The 13115-nt window shown below is 39.0% G+C and overlaps 1 non-coding gene across 1 annotated transcript; it reads left to right on the plus strand.

Moving 5' to 3' along the window:
• The first annotated feature begins 11842 nt into the window (after window positions 1–11842).
• LOC149511915 (5.8S ribosomal RNA) lies at window positions 11843–11998 on the plus strand. Its single transcript, XR_016333446.1, has one exon. It is a non-coding gene; the product is annotated as a 5.8S ribosomal RNA (ribosomal RNA).
• The last annotated feature ends 1117 nt before the right edge of the window (window positions 11999–13115 follow it).

Raw genomic sequence — 13115 nt, forward strand, 5'->3', positions numbered from 1 at the left:
GCCGAACACTAGCCTATACATGTCTACTTATCTTGGGACTAGGGCACACATTGCCTACACACCCTATAAGCAACATGTTCCCATGCTTATACTGTATGGCTACTACTCTGAGACCTCTATGCCACTAATAAGGCCTTAACCGCTGCTCAGTTTAGGGTCATCATGGTAGGACTAAGGCATACCAAGGCCTGACCATGATAATCTCCCTCACTTACTATGTCAATGCCCTTATTGATGCCAAGACCTCACCTAACTCTCTTTTTGCACATAATTGAAATTTTCCCATATGTCCCATACTGTGCCCTTATGGATTGGGTCAAGATCCTATCACCTGAGGCACTACCCACATAGCTAATGTTGATGGGTCCCATCCCAGCTCCACTGCACTTTTGTGCTATCTCTAAATCTCACAACTAAACTCTATCTTAGTTACTCATATGTGCCACTACATTACTTTACCCATGATCACATCATATTATGACCTGAGGCACCTTCATTGATCATGACCCTTAGTCGAATGAATGACCACCTGTTTTGCCACACATTGGTATGCCTTACTGATGTGACCCATCACACCAACTACATGTCTATGACACTGACTTTTTGATGTGCCTTTCTGGATGTGGTGCTTAGGCCAACTGCATTCATACAGCACCACCCACAGTAGACCATGGCATAATGGTATTCAAACACTTTGGCCATCTCATAACTTGGGTCCTTTTAGCCCATCCAAGGTCACCTATTTAAGTGTGGCCCTCTAGCCAACCACTCTCATGGTGGCATCTTTATGCTTGTTATCTCAAACTCAAATTCAAACTCATGCTCAAATATCCCATAGGCTTCACTACTTGGGCTTAATTCCACAAGGAATCACAATTTTTCCCCATTTTTACTTGAACTCAGCTTGGCTCTGCATGCAACCATATCTACAGGATGATTCCATAACTCATCTACCTTGACTTTGGCATATCTCAAAAGGTAACTTAAAGCCCACACAAAGCTCAAGGATCCACTAATCCACTCGATCACACTGTTCATTGATTGCTCAATTTTAGGGTTTACCAACCCACTTGATACTCAAAGTTCACTAACTTACTTGAACTCAGGGCATCCCATTAGTTTGCATCTTGCTCAAATCCTAATTGGCTCAATTCTACCATGCTCAAACTCATCTAGTCCACTAACCAGATGCCACTCGAATGCTTATACCATTAGCTTAATAAAGTAGATTAATCCTTTGACCAACACAACTTAAGGCCATGTCAATTGGCTAATTCTTGCTTACTCATTTCACTAAACTGCATACCACCATGGTCCGTTGACCACCACATCTCATAAAGTCTTTTCTCTCGGCCAACACAAGCACAGTCCACTGACAGGCATAATCTTGTGGTTTTTTTACCACTAAAACTTATGGTCCGCTAACCATCACAAACTCAAGGCTTCAATCATCAACCAAATCAAACTAGTTTACCCCTGCAGATGGCTCCACACTTAGACCCCAAATAAGTTGTACCCCCGCTAGGGCTTTTGCACTATACAACAAGTTTACATATATTAGTAACTAATCTTAATTAGCTCAACTCATGTCCTTCAAGACCACACTCATCTTGGCCTATATGGCCCATTCAACACCATTCTATGGTATATGCCACTTTTGCATTTCGGTCTCATCTAATGTCCACCACTCAATGGGCATTGCATATCCTTATAAGCTAATACTATTCACTAAGTAGGCTAAACTCCCGTACCCTTTTCACTTGGCACCTAAGAGTCCACATGAAGGCCTTTCACCTAGGCTAAATTTTCCCACAACATGCATCAATGGCTCATTCTTAAGTCCATTTAGCCACATTATCACAATTATGCCTCGATAGCTCTTCTTGAGCTTAGCATTGTCTCAATATATCATTAACATGCCCATACTTGGGGCTACTTTAATCCCACAACTGAGCCAAACTAGGCTATGATACCATGTGTCGCAAGCCACATGTTCCATAGACCAAAACCATGTGTTCGTGTAGCACCAAGACTACTTTTAATCAAGGACAACCTTTTTCAAGTCCATTTCTCTATTGACAAATAATTTTTAATCTTTCAAGCCATATACTTATAAGCCCTTCTTGGCTCAAACCCTATAGGGTCACATACAACATTCTCAAACTCGTTAGGGAGGAACCCAATTCTTATAACCATAATCAACCACAGTTCTTAAGGTGGCCCCATACACACATCTTTACTCATAGGCATCAAGGTCTCTAGCACTAACTTGCCCATTCATAAAGGCATATAGCCCCAGTTCTCATGATATTATCTTATTCTGGCATGGTGAAAACCTAACACCATGCTCGTATACGTCATACACAAGCTTTCATGCCTCGAACTTGAAAGCACAACATAAATGCTAGTCAGTAGCTAGCTTGAAGCCATGCTAGGCTCATCTCGTCCCATGAAACTCATAGCTTAGGGCCTCAGCCCTTAGCTTTATTCTAGGCTGCCTACACACATGATACATTATGTTGGTCCCACATCGTAAAACTTGGGTATACTAACCTAGCCATAGCATACCTCTACTGATTGGCCACAAGGGTCTTACAATGCGCCTACCTGCTAGCCTGCTCATCCTTCTAGCTCTATGGTGACCCTCCTAAGCAAACACCATATCATGGTCCTTGGTTATTAATCAAATTAGCTCAAAAAGGGGAAACTGAGAGGCATAGCAAATGCTAGCATCTAACCCCATTATTTAACGTAATAGCATGATACGAGGCCCGTTGGCCTTGACCATCCTTGGGTTTACAATGACCTAAGAAGACATCATGCTACAATTATAACCCAACAATACCCGACCACCTAGACACCACATGTGTCTAAGAGTAGGTCACTTTAGACTGGCCAGGTCCTCACCTACCCGCTAGTCAAAATGATGGTGGAGAGTTGACACTAGTAATCTCCATATAAAAAGTATAAGAGATTTTTCAGCTATCTTACTAGGAATCGTAAGACTAATTGAAATGGGGACACTTTTCACTCAAAAAATCTTAAAGTTTTTTTTCAACCAACTCAAAGCCTAGTGACCTTCTTTTTGGTCACCATAATTAGAAGATTTTGCTCATTATTGCACCAACCCATTCAAAGGTGCATACATGCAGCTTCGATTGATAGCACCTAACTAGCTATCAGACTTCAGGGTAACTACACACTAGTTACTCATTGGCTTACACTTGTTTGCTTATCTTGGGACTAGGGCACACATTACCTGCACACCCTATGCTTATACTACATACCCACTACTCTAAGACCACTGTCTTGTCAATAAAGCCTCGACCATTGCTTAGCTTAAGGTCAGTCATGGCAAGATTGAATCACACCAAGTCTTGACTATGACACCTAGCTTATGTCGATGGTATTCAAGGTAAGTGCCTGCAATAAGGGCTAATATGTATCAATGGTGTTCAAGGTAACTACCCATACCAAGGGCCATATTTTGCCTATGCTAATCGAGGCATGAGCCTGCACTAGGTCTAGATTATGTTGATATTGATCGAGACATATGCCTACACTAAAAGTCAGTATGTGTCAATGATGGTCGAAGCAAATAGCCACACCAAAGGTCAACTTGTGCTGATGGTGGTCAATGTAGGTGCCCATACTAAAGGCTAACTTGTGCCAATATTAGTTGAGGTGTGTGCTCACACCATGCACCAGTGTATGCCGATGATGGTTGAGGCATTGCTTGAAGTTTGATTCTGGGCCATGTTACACATGATAGGCTCAGTTATGTGATGGTGCTATATTTTTTGCCTAAGACATTATCATCGAAGCATCACCAGAGAACTTGACCGATGGCATTAGGGGTTTTAATGATTTGGGGATAGGGCTGAAGAGAGTGCACACATGATATGTGATGGGTGCTAGTTTTTGGCCTTTATATTGGTCCTTTATCCTACAAGAAAGCTCAACAACTCACACCCTCATAAATAGTATAAAAGCTTTTACAAGTTTGTAGAGTAGCCATTCAAGTGTTTGAAATGGGAATACTTTTTTCAAAAGACCACAAAATCTTCTACACTTCAATTTTTTAGTTAAATTTTTTTATGGATACCAACAAAAATACAAGGATCACATATACCAAATTTAGGGCCTAGGATTCTTATGCATGGTAGGTAGCCTAGCATGTACTGATGGTGTTTGAAGGAACAATCCGCACAATGGGCCAACATGTGCTAATGGTGGTCAAAGCATGTGTCGAGACCATGGGCCAACATGTTCCGATAGTGGTCAAGGCATGTGCATATATCACAGTTTGCAAGTTGGTCTAGGCCCAAAGGTTTTTTTTTAGCTGATGAGCTATTCTAATATTAATGGGATAGTGTCTGACGACAAGAGGGACCAAGCCTTGAGGCATACTAGAGGCCTAGGTTACTAGAAACTAGCCCAAAACAGTGGTATAGATAGTGATCGAGACTCCAAAGACTCAGGCACAATATTCAGGTTTGGCAGAATTGAAGTAAGCCCAGGTGTGGGCGCTAATGAGCAATGCACGGTGTCATAACGTATAGATCCATGGACTTACCGCTAGACATGGCTTAGATGAGTCGCCACTAATCTTTTTTATTTAAGTGTGATTGGCCACCTGATTGAATCTATCTTATCTAAATAAAAGTCCTAAAATTGACTTAAGTATCTTTAAATAGTAAATTCTGATCTATGAAACCAGAGTTTAGGTTTAAGAGTATAGTTACGCGTGGGGAAGGTTATAGCACCCCCACGGTGCCTATCCAAAAGATGATATCAGTTGGATTTTATATTATCCAAACTTTGATCATATTTGTGATTTACCAAATAATATAATATTCAAAATGTATCTTAAAATTATCCTAATAGTTTGGTAACAATTTAAGATAATTCTCTCACCTCATCAGTATTCATGGAGACTAGTGTCCCTCTCTAAAGAGGCACAATTGTCAGATTTATTAATGTATTTTTATTAAAAAAAATTAGTAAAGTCTTATAATAGTTTGGTAAGACTTATTTTGAAACAATCCTTCAATAGTTTAGAGGATAAAAATTATCTTATTTTGAAAACTGATTTATAGAATTTCTCAATAGTTTGGTGGATTCCATTTTAAAAATTAAATCCATAAAAATTCCCTAATAGTTTGGTAGAATTCCATGTATTTATTTTGTATGGACTTTTTTATTTGAAAAAGATTATTTTTTAATGAAAAGATTTTTTTTTGTTTTTATAAATATTTTTTGAAAACTTAAAAGGATCTTTTTTATTTTGAAAACTTATTTGAAAAGAATTTTCTTTTTTTTTTGTTTATTGAAAATATTTTTTTTTATATAATCATTTTTTTAACAGAAAAAACTTTTACAAAATAGTAAAATTTCTCAAAAATAAAACCAAAAAAATAATAAAAACTAAAAATAAAATGAGCTAAAAAATAAAATAAAAAATAAAATGGAAAAAGGAAACCTTGCGATCCGGGTTACGTCAATGCGCGGGTCAACACACAAGTCACTGGATAGACGCGTGGGCTAGGGGATTCCAAAACGCTGTCATTTTGGAATGGTATAAAAGGCAATCCTCAGTTTTTTTCTTTAGAATCCCCGAGTTCCTTCTCTCTCTAACTTCCAAAAGCTCAGACTTTTCTCTAAAACAAACTCAGAAGTTCGACCAAAAATTGGAATTTTCATCGATTTCTGAAAAATTGGTCAAAATCTTGCCAGAAAATTCAAACGGTCGTCGAAAAACTTATCGAAAAATTCTTGTGTTCTTCAAAAGAATCTAGATTTTCGTAGAAATCCCTAAAAAAATCCTAAATTTTCCTAGAAAGCTTTAAAAATTCACCAGAACCTCCCTATAACTCCAAAAATCTAAATGTTAACCCAAAATTCCCAAAACCTTTCAAAATTGAAATCAAACCCTACTACCAAAAATTTTTTAAAACTATTACCACCAGTAATTTTCTTCCCTTTTTCTCCGTGTCTTGTTCTATGATTTCTCATTCAATTTATAGGCAGTCTTAAGAAGATTTTTAGGAAATGAATAGAATCAATCTAGGTTTGAATCCTAGGATTGGTTCTAATCCTAGGATTGGTTCTATTTAACCATGATCCTGGGTCTCTAATTTGATCCTAGTTAATTCTAGCATTTACACCAATTGAGTTTGCATTAAAGATTTGTGATTCTAGTCAATTTTAGATTTCCTTATCCCTGGATAGATTCAAACAAAAAGTAAAGAAAAGAAAAAAAATGTAAATAATAACAATAATAATAATAATAATATGATATGATATACTAATAATGATAAATATATAAATATAATAATATTAAATGATATAATATATTATATTATATTATATAATATGATATAATAATACTAATAGTAATAATAACATACTATTATACTACAATAATATATACAAAAGAAAATAGTCTTGATTAGGTTTGAACACAAATTGGTGTCTACAGCTACCCCTCTTTGCACATCATTGTTAGATAGAGATGATGTAAAAACCTAAACACTAATTCTGTTCGAGTTAGATCAGTGAGTAAAATTGACCAAGACTAAACCACGAGTTTGGAGATGAAGCGATCAGGACCAAGTTGATGTCATAAATAAATAATCCAGATGACACCAAGAGTCATAAAACATATCTAGACTGAGCCAAGATAAGGTGACCGGGATGAAACCACAAGTCAAAAGAAATGATCTAGACTGAGGTAAGATCGAGTGACCTAGGCAAAACTATGAGTCAAAAATGAAATGACTAGGATCGAGTCAAGGTAAAAAATAAATGACCGGGATGAAACCACGAGTCATAAGAAATTATCTAAACTGAACCAAGATCGAGTGATTGAGGTGAAACCATGAGTCAAAAATGAAGTGACCAGGACCGAGTTGAGGTCAAAAATAAATGACCAGGATGAAACCATGAGTCATAAGAAATGATCTAGACTAAGCCAAGATTAGGTGACCAGAGTGAAACTATGAGTCAAAAAATAAAGCAACTAGGACCAAGTCGAGGTCAAAAATAAATGACTAAGATGAAACTACGAGTCATTAGAAATGATCTGGATTGAGCCAAGATCTAGTGATCAAAATAAAAGCACAAGTCAAAAATATAAAGCGACCAAGACCGAGTCGAGGTCAAAGATGACTAATTGGGTTGGAACTATGAGTCAAGAAATGATTTGGATGGAATCCAGATAAAAAAAAATTAGTGATAAGTGATATTACAATGATGCAAATGCATATCACATCTAGGATGCAAATGTAAACACAATGTATATAATGCTGATGTCATGAAATTTCAATTATGGTGACAAGGTTCTTAAAACTCCACCAGTTCTTCTTATCTTTTTGGTATTAATAATATCAGAGCAAATTTTATCAGTTAATCCATGTCATTCTTCTTATTTGATCAAAATTCATAGGTCGTGTTAACTAATCTATCACTGGATTCATCATTTGGGTCACCTTGTTTGCCCCATTGTAAATAATTTCTCATGTTTTTTCATTTATCTCATCTTGGACTTCTTTCAAAAGAATGGAAAACTCTTTATGAAACATGTCATTCATTTATTTTTCATCATTCAAATCAGTGATAGACATGATACATTTCTTTCATTCATTCACGAAATGTTCATTTAATAAAGGGTAAGAAAAAATGGGTCTTTATTATTGAAAGAACAAAAAGGTATGGCTAAGAATGACTCAAGGGTGAACAAAGGCAAAATGTTATTCGAATAGGATATTAACATCCAAAATAATGATTGTTAAGACAATTTTGAACTCAAACTCAAAATTTTCCTTCAAAAACACAATTCCATCCGTATCATCCTCATTTGAGTAAAAGTAAAGGAAACTTGTGATTCCTTATGGAATTAAGCCAAGGTAATAAAGCTTATGAGATATCAGTGCATGAGTTTGAGTTTGAGTTTGAGATAGCGAGCATTAAGATGCCACCACGAGGGTAGATGGCCAGAAGGCTACACCTAGATAAGGGATCTTGAAGGGGTTGAAAGGACCCAAGCTGTGAGATGACCAAAGTGTTTGAATACCATCATGCTAAGGTCTATTATGGGTGGTGCCGTATAAGTGTGGCTAACGTAAAGACCACGTCCAGAGGGACATATCAAAGAGTTGGTGCCATAGGTGTGTAGTTGGTGTAATGGGTCACGTCCAGCAAGGCGCACCAATATGTGGCAAAGCAAGTGGTCATTCATTCTACTAAGGGTCATGATCGACAAGGGTGCCTCAAGGTCACAACATTATGAGATAATGGAGGAAGCCATACAGTGGCATATATTGAGTAACCGTTGAGTCTTAGAGGCAGAAGTGGAAATTAAAATAGAGATGCAATGAATAAGTATTATGGGTGATGCCTCATGTGACAGGATCTTGACCCAATCCTTGAAGGCATAAATGTGAGATATATAGAAAAATGTTAACAATGTGCAACAAGAGAGTTGGGTGTGGTCTTGGCATTGATAAGGGCATCGATATAGTAAGTGGGAGAGATTGTCATAGTCTGGCCTTAGGCCTTGGTATACCTCGATCTTGCCATGATTGACCTTGAACTGAGCAATAGTTAAGGCCTTGATAGCAAGACAATGGTCTTAGAACAACAAATATTTAGTATAAGCCTAGAAACATGTTGCTAATAGTGTGTACAGGTGATGTGAGCCTTAGGCCCCAAGATGCATAGGTAAGTGTGAGCCAATGGGTGGGCACCCTGAAGCCATGTAGCCAGTCGAATGCTATTAGTCAAAGCCTTACACAGGTACCCTCGAGTGGGTTAGTGGAGCAATGAGTGGAATGCCAAAATTATGGTGGCTAAGAGATAGATAACTAGGTGCTAAGTTGGTTGAAGAAAGGCTCTGGGGTAACTGAAGAGAAAAGTGTCCCCATTTTAGACATTCTTATAGTTCTTGGTAGAAAGATTGGGAAAGCTCTTAAGCTCTTTATAGCGGGACAACTAGTGTTAGCTTTTCCCTAACCCCTGGTTAGTAGGCGAGTAAGGCCTTACTAGTCTAAAATGAGTTATTTCTAGGCACATATGGTGTCTAGGTAGGTGAGCATCATCGGGTCTTAAGTGTAGCACAATATCTCCTCAGGTCATGGTAAACCTGAAGATAGTTAAGATTGGTGGGCCTTGTGTCACGCTAGTGCATTAAATCAAGTGGTTAGATGCTAGCATTCGCTATACCCTTAGTTTCCCCTTTTTGAGTTAGTTCGATGAGTAACCAAGGATCTTGAGATTATCTTTGCGTAGGAATGGTACCATCGACCTTGAGGGATGAGTGGGCTAGTAGGCAAGCACACTGTTAGACCCTTATGGCTAATTGGTAGAGGTGTTTTGCAGTAGGGGTAGCACACCCCAATCCCTTAAGATGTGATAGGCATGATGTAAGGTGTTCATCATGCATATAGGCAACCTAGGCTAAGGTCCTAAGTTATGAGTTTCATAAGATGAAATAAGCCTAGTGTGGCTTCAGGCTTGTTGTTGACTAGCATTTATGTTGTGGCTTCGGGTTCAAGGCATACGAGCTAGCAGATGTTCCAGGTAAGCATAGTGTTAGGTTTTTACTATGCCAAAAGGAAATAATATTATGAGAATCGAGGTGGTGTACCTTTATGAGCAAGAGAGGTGTTCGGTGCTCGAGACCTTGATGCTTGCAGGCAGAAATAGGTGCTTGGGGCCACCTTGAGAATCATGGGCTGATGAGTTAATGATAATTAGGTTCTTCCCTACTAAGTTTAGAAATGTTATATGAAACCTTCGGGGTTGAAGCCAGGAAAGGCTCACAAGTATGTGGCTTGATAGATCAACTTTAAGTTATCCATGGGAAAATGGACTCATGAAAGCTTGACCTCGACTATGAGTAGTTTTGGTGCCACATAGATCTTGGTTTTGGTCAAGGGAATGCATGGCCCATGACAACCAACTTGTAGACTATGACACATACACATGCCTCGACCACCATTAAGATAAGTTAACCTTTGGTCTTGGGATATGCTTCAACCACCATGGGCACATGTAGGCCTTTTTTATCGATAATTCCCTCAAACACCATTGGCACATGTTAGGCCACACACCACCTATCACGCACGAGTATCTTGGGCCTAGGCCATGCACAATGCGCACCATAATCAGGCAATAGTTGGGTTTAGGCCAATCTTCATATTTCTACAATGCCAATGCCATTTTTATGGCTTGTAAATTCATATAAGTGCTCACCACTACCCACTCTTGGACTTGGCTCAATTCTGTCAAACTTAAACACCATGCCTAAGCCTATGAAGTCTTGATCACTACTCGTACCACTATTCTTGGCTAGTTCCCATGACTTGGGCCTTTAGTGCACCCCAAGGCCTGGTCCCCCTAGCTATCAGACCTTATTTCACTAGAGCTAGAGCTACTCCTTGACATAGATAGAACCCTTATGCCTGAACCAACTTGTGGACCATGAAACATGCACATGCCTTGACCACCATTAAGATATACTAGGCCTTTGGTCTTAGCACAATCTTTGAGCATCATCAGTACATGCTAGCCTTTTATGTGGGTGGTTCCCTCGAACACCATCAGCATATGCTGGCCGTGCACTAAGCATAGGTATCTTGGGTTTAAGCTATACACCATGTACACGATGACTAGGTAGTAGGTGGGTTTAGGCACATTTTTATATTTTTGCTATACCAATGCCATTTTTGTGGTTCGTAAATTCATATAATGCTCACTAGTGCCCACATCTGGGCCTAGCTCAATTCTATCGAACCTAAACACTATGCTAAAGCCATTGGAGTCTTGATCACTATCCATACCACTGTTCTAGGCTGGTTCCCTATAAACTAAACCTCTAGTATGCCTCAAAGCTTGGTCTCCTTGGCTATCATACTCTATCTTGCTAGAACTAAAACTGCTTTTTGACTCAAATAAAACACCTAGACTTGGATTAACTTACAGATCGTGACACAAGCACATGCCTTGACGCCATCGAGACAAGTTGGCCTTTGGTCTTGGTACATGCTTTGACCACCATTTGCACATGCTAGCCTTTTGTGCAAGTGATTCCTTCGAACACCATAGGCACATGTTGGGCTACACATCAAGCACGACTATTTTAGGCCTGGATTGCACAGCATGTGCACCACAACTGGGTAGTAGGCTAGTTTAGGCACATCTTCATATTTTTACCGCACCAATGTCATTTTTATGGCTTGTAAATTCATATAACCCTCACCAGCACCTACACTTGCACCTGGGCCTAGCTCAACTCTGTCAAACCTAAACTTTGGGCTTAAGCCTCTAAAATCTTAATTACTATCTGTATCATTATTCTAGACTAGTTTTCCACCACCTAGACCTCCAGTACACCTCAAGGGCTTGTCTTTCTAGCTATCAAACTTTGTCCTACAAGAATTGAAACTGCTCATCGACTCAAAAAGACCCTTTAACCTAGACCAGGTTACAGATCGTGTCACATGCCTCAACTACTAGCGGGACATGGTAACAAAACTCATGGAAGTATCATTGTTGAAACCCATTCAACAAATTACCCATAAACATGTTAACGAAACACTAAGGGGGTGAGGGTGCCTCTATGTCTTAGCACCTTTCAGCCTTAGGTGGGTCAACAATTACTTTATTCTGCCTCTCAGTTGGGTGAAATGATCAATATCATTGCCCATAGCCAAATAATAAACCCTTGACATGAATCACACCAAGGAACCAAAATGAAAAAAAATACGTGTGCCATTGCCATCTTATTTACAGTGAGTATATGGTCTGTATAATGACTCTTTTTATTATGAAAAACCAAAATAACTCTTAGCAATGGATATCTCGACTCTCCTACCAGTGAAAAACATAGTGAAATGTGATACTTGGTGTGAATTGCATAATCTCATGAACCATCGAGTCTTTGAATGCAAGTTCTATCCCAAGCCATTCGGCTAGGGGCATGCTTGCCTGGGTGTCATGCATCATTGCCCCCTTCAAACTCTCACCCATTAGGCTCTAGTTGAGGGGGCAAAAGATGGCCTCCCTTGATCTTATCGGTCATGGTTGGCCTAAAAGTGAGTCTCCAATAACAATAACATTGTGACCATCAATAGGAAGGCTCTTAACATGCCTCGTCTCTAGTGACGTACACTTATTATCAATTCAGACCCCATCGAATCTCCCGCATCACTCGGTCAATGCTCACATCGAGACCCTAGGTCAAGCTAGATCACTTATTGAGTTTAAGCATGTCAATAAGTGGAGGAAAAAAAACTTACCAAGATTCCTCTCATAATAGCAAGCAAACTAGGAATAGCTCAGCTTGAGAATTGAGCACCCTTAGTGTCCAAATTATAGTCTAGAGAAGCATCTTTAGTCGTGGACCAAGCCTAAGCCTTTGAAAAGAAGGCAATAAAAAAGGCGAAAGCCCTGTTATGCTTAGACTTTATCGCACCATGAGGTGCTATTTGTGAGTCAAGTTGTTTGGGAATACAACCCTAATACTAACAACATCTTGTACAAGGCTGAATACAAGTGAGAGACCGATAGCAAACAAGTACCACAAGAAAAAGATGGAAGGATTTTGAAAAAAAAGTCAAGAGTGCTTGAACACTAGGCCTAAACATCTAGAGTCTTTATCACTGTCTGTATCACTATTTTAATCTAGTTCCCTATGACCTAGACCTATAGTATGCCTCAAGGCCTAGTTTCTTTTGCTATTAGACTTTGCCTCACTAGAACTAGAACTTTTCCTTAACTTGGACAAAACCCTTATTATGCCTAAACTAGCTTGCGAAACATGACACATGCACATGCCTTGACCATCATCAAGACATGTTGGCCCTTGGTCTTAGCACATGTTTTGACCATCATCAACACATGCTGGCCCTTGGTGCAAGCAGTTCCCTTAAACAGCATCGACACATGTTGGGTCACACACCATGCATGGGTATTTTAGGCTCGGGCCATGCACCAAGCATACCAAAATCTTATAGTAGCTAGGTTCAAGCACATATTCATGTTTCTGCCAAGCCAATGCCATTTTTATGGCTTGTAAATTCGTATAGCAGTCCCATAAGCCTTCATGTGAAGTT

The sequence above is a fragment of the Durio zibethinus genome, chromosome 24 (genome assembly GCF_047325235.1).
Source record: "Durio zibethinus cultivar Kanyao isolate XHJ-2024 chromosome 24, ASM4732523v1, whole genome shotgun sequence".
NCBI classification, from domain to species: domain Eukaryota; kingdom Viridiplantae; phylum Streptophyta; class Magnoliopsida; order Malvales; family Malvaceae; genus Durio; species Durio zibethinus.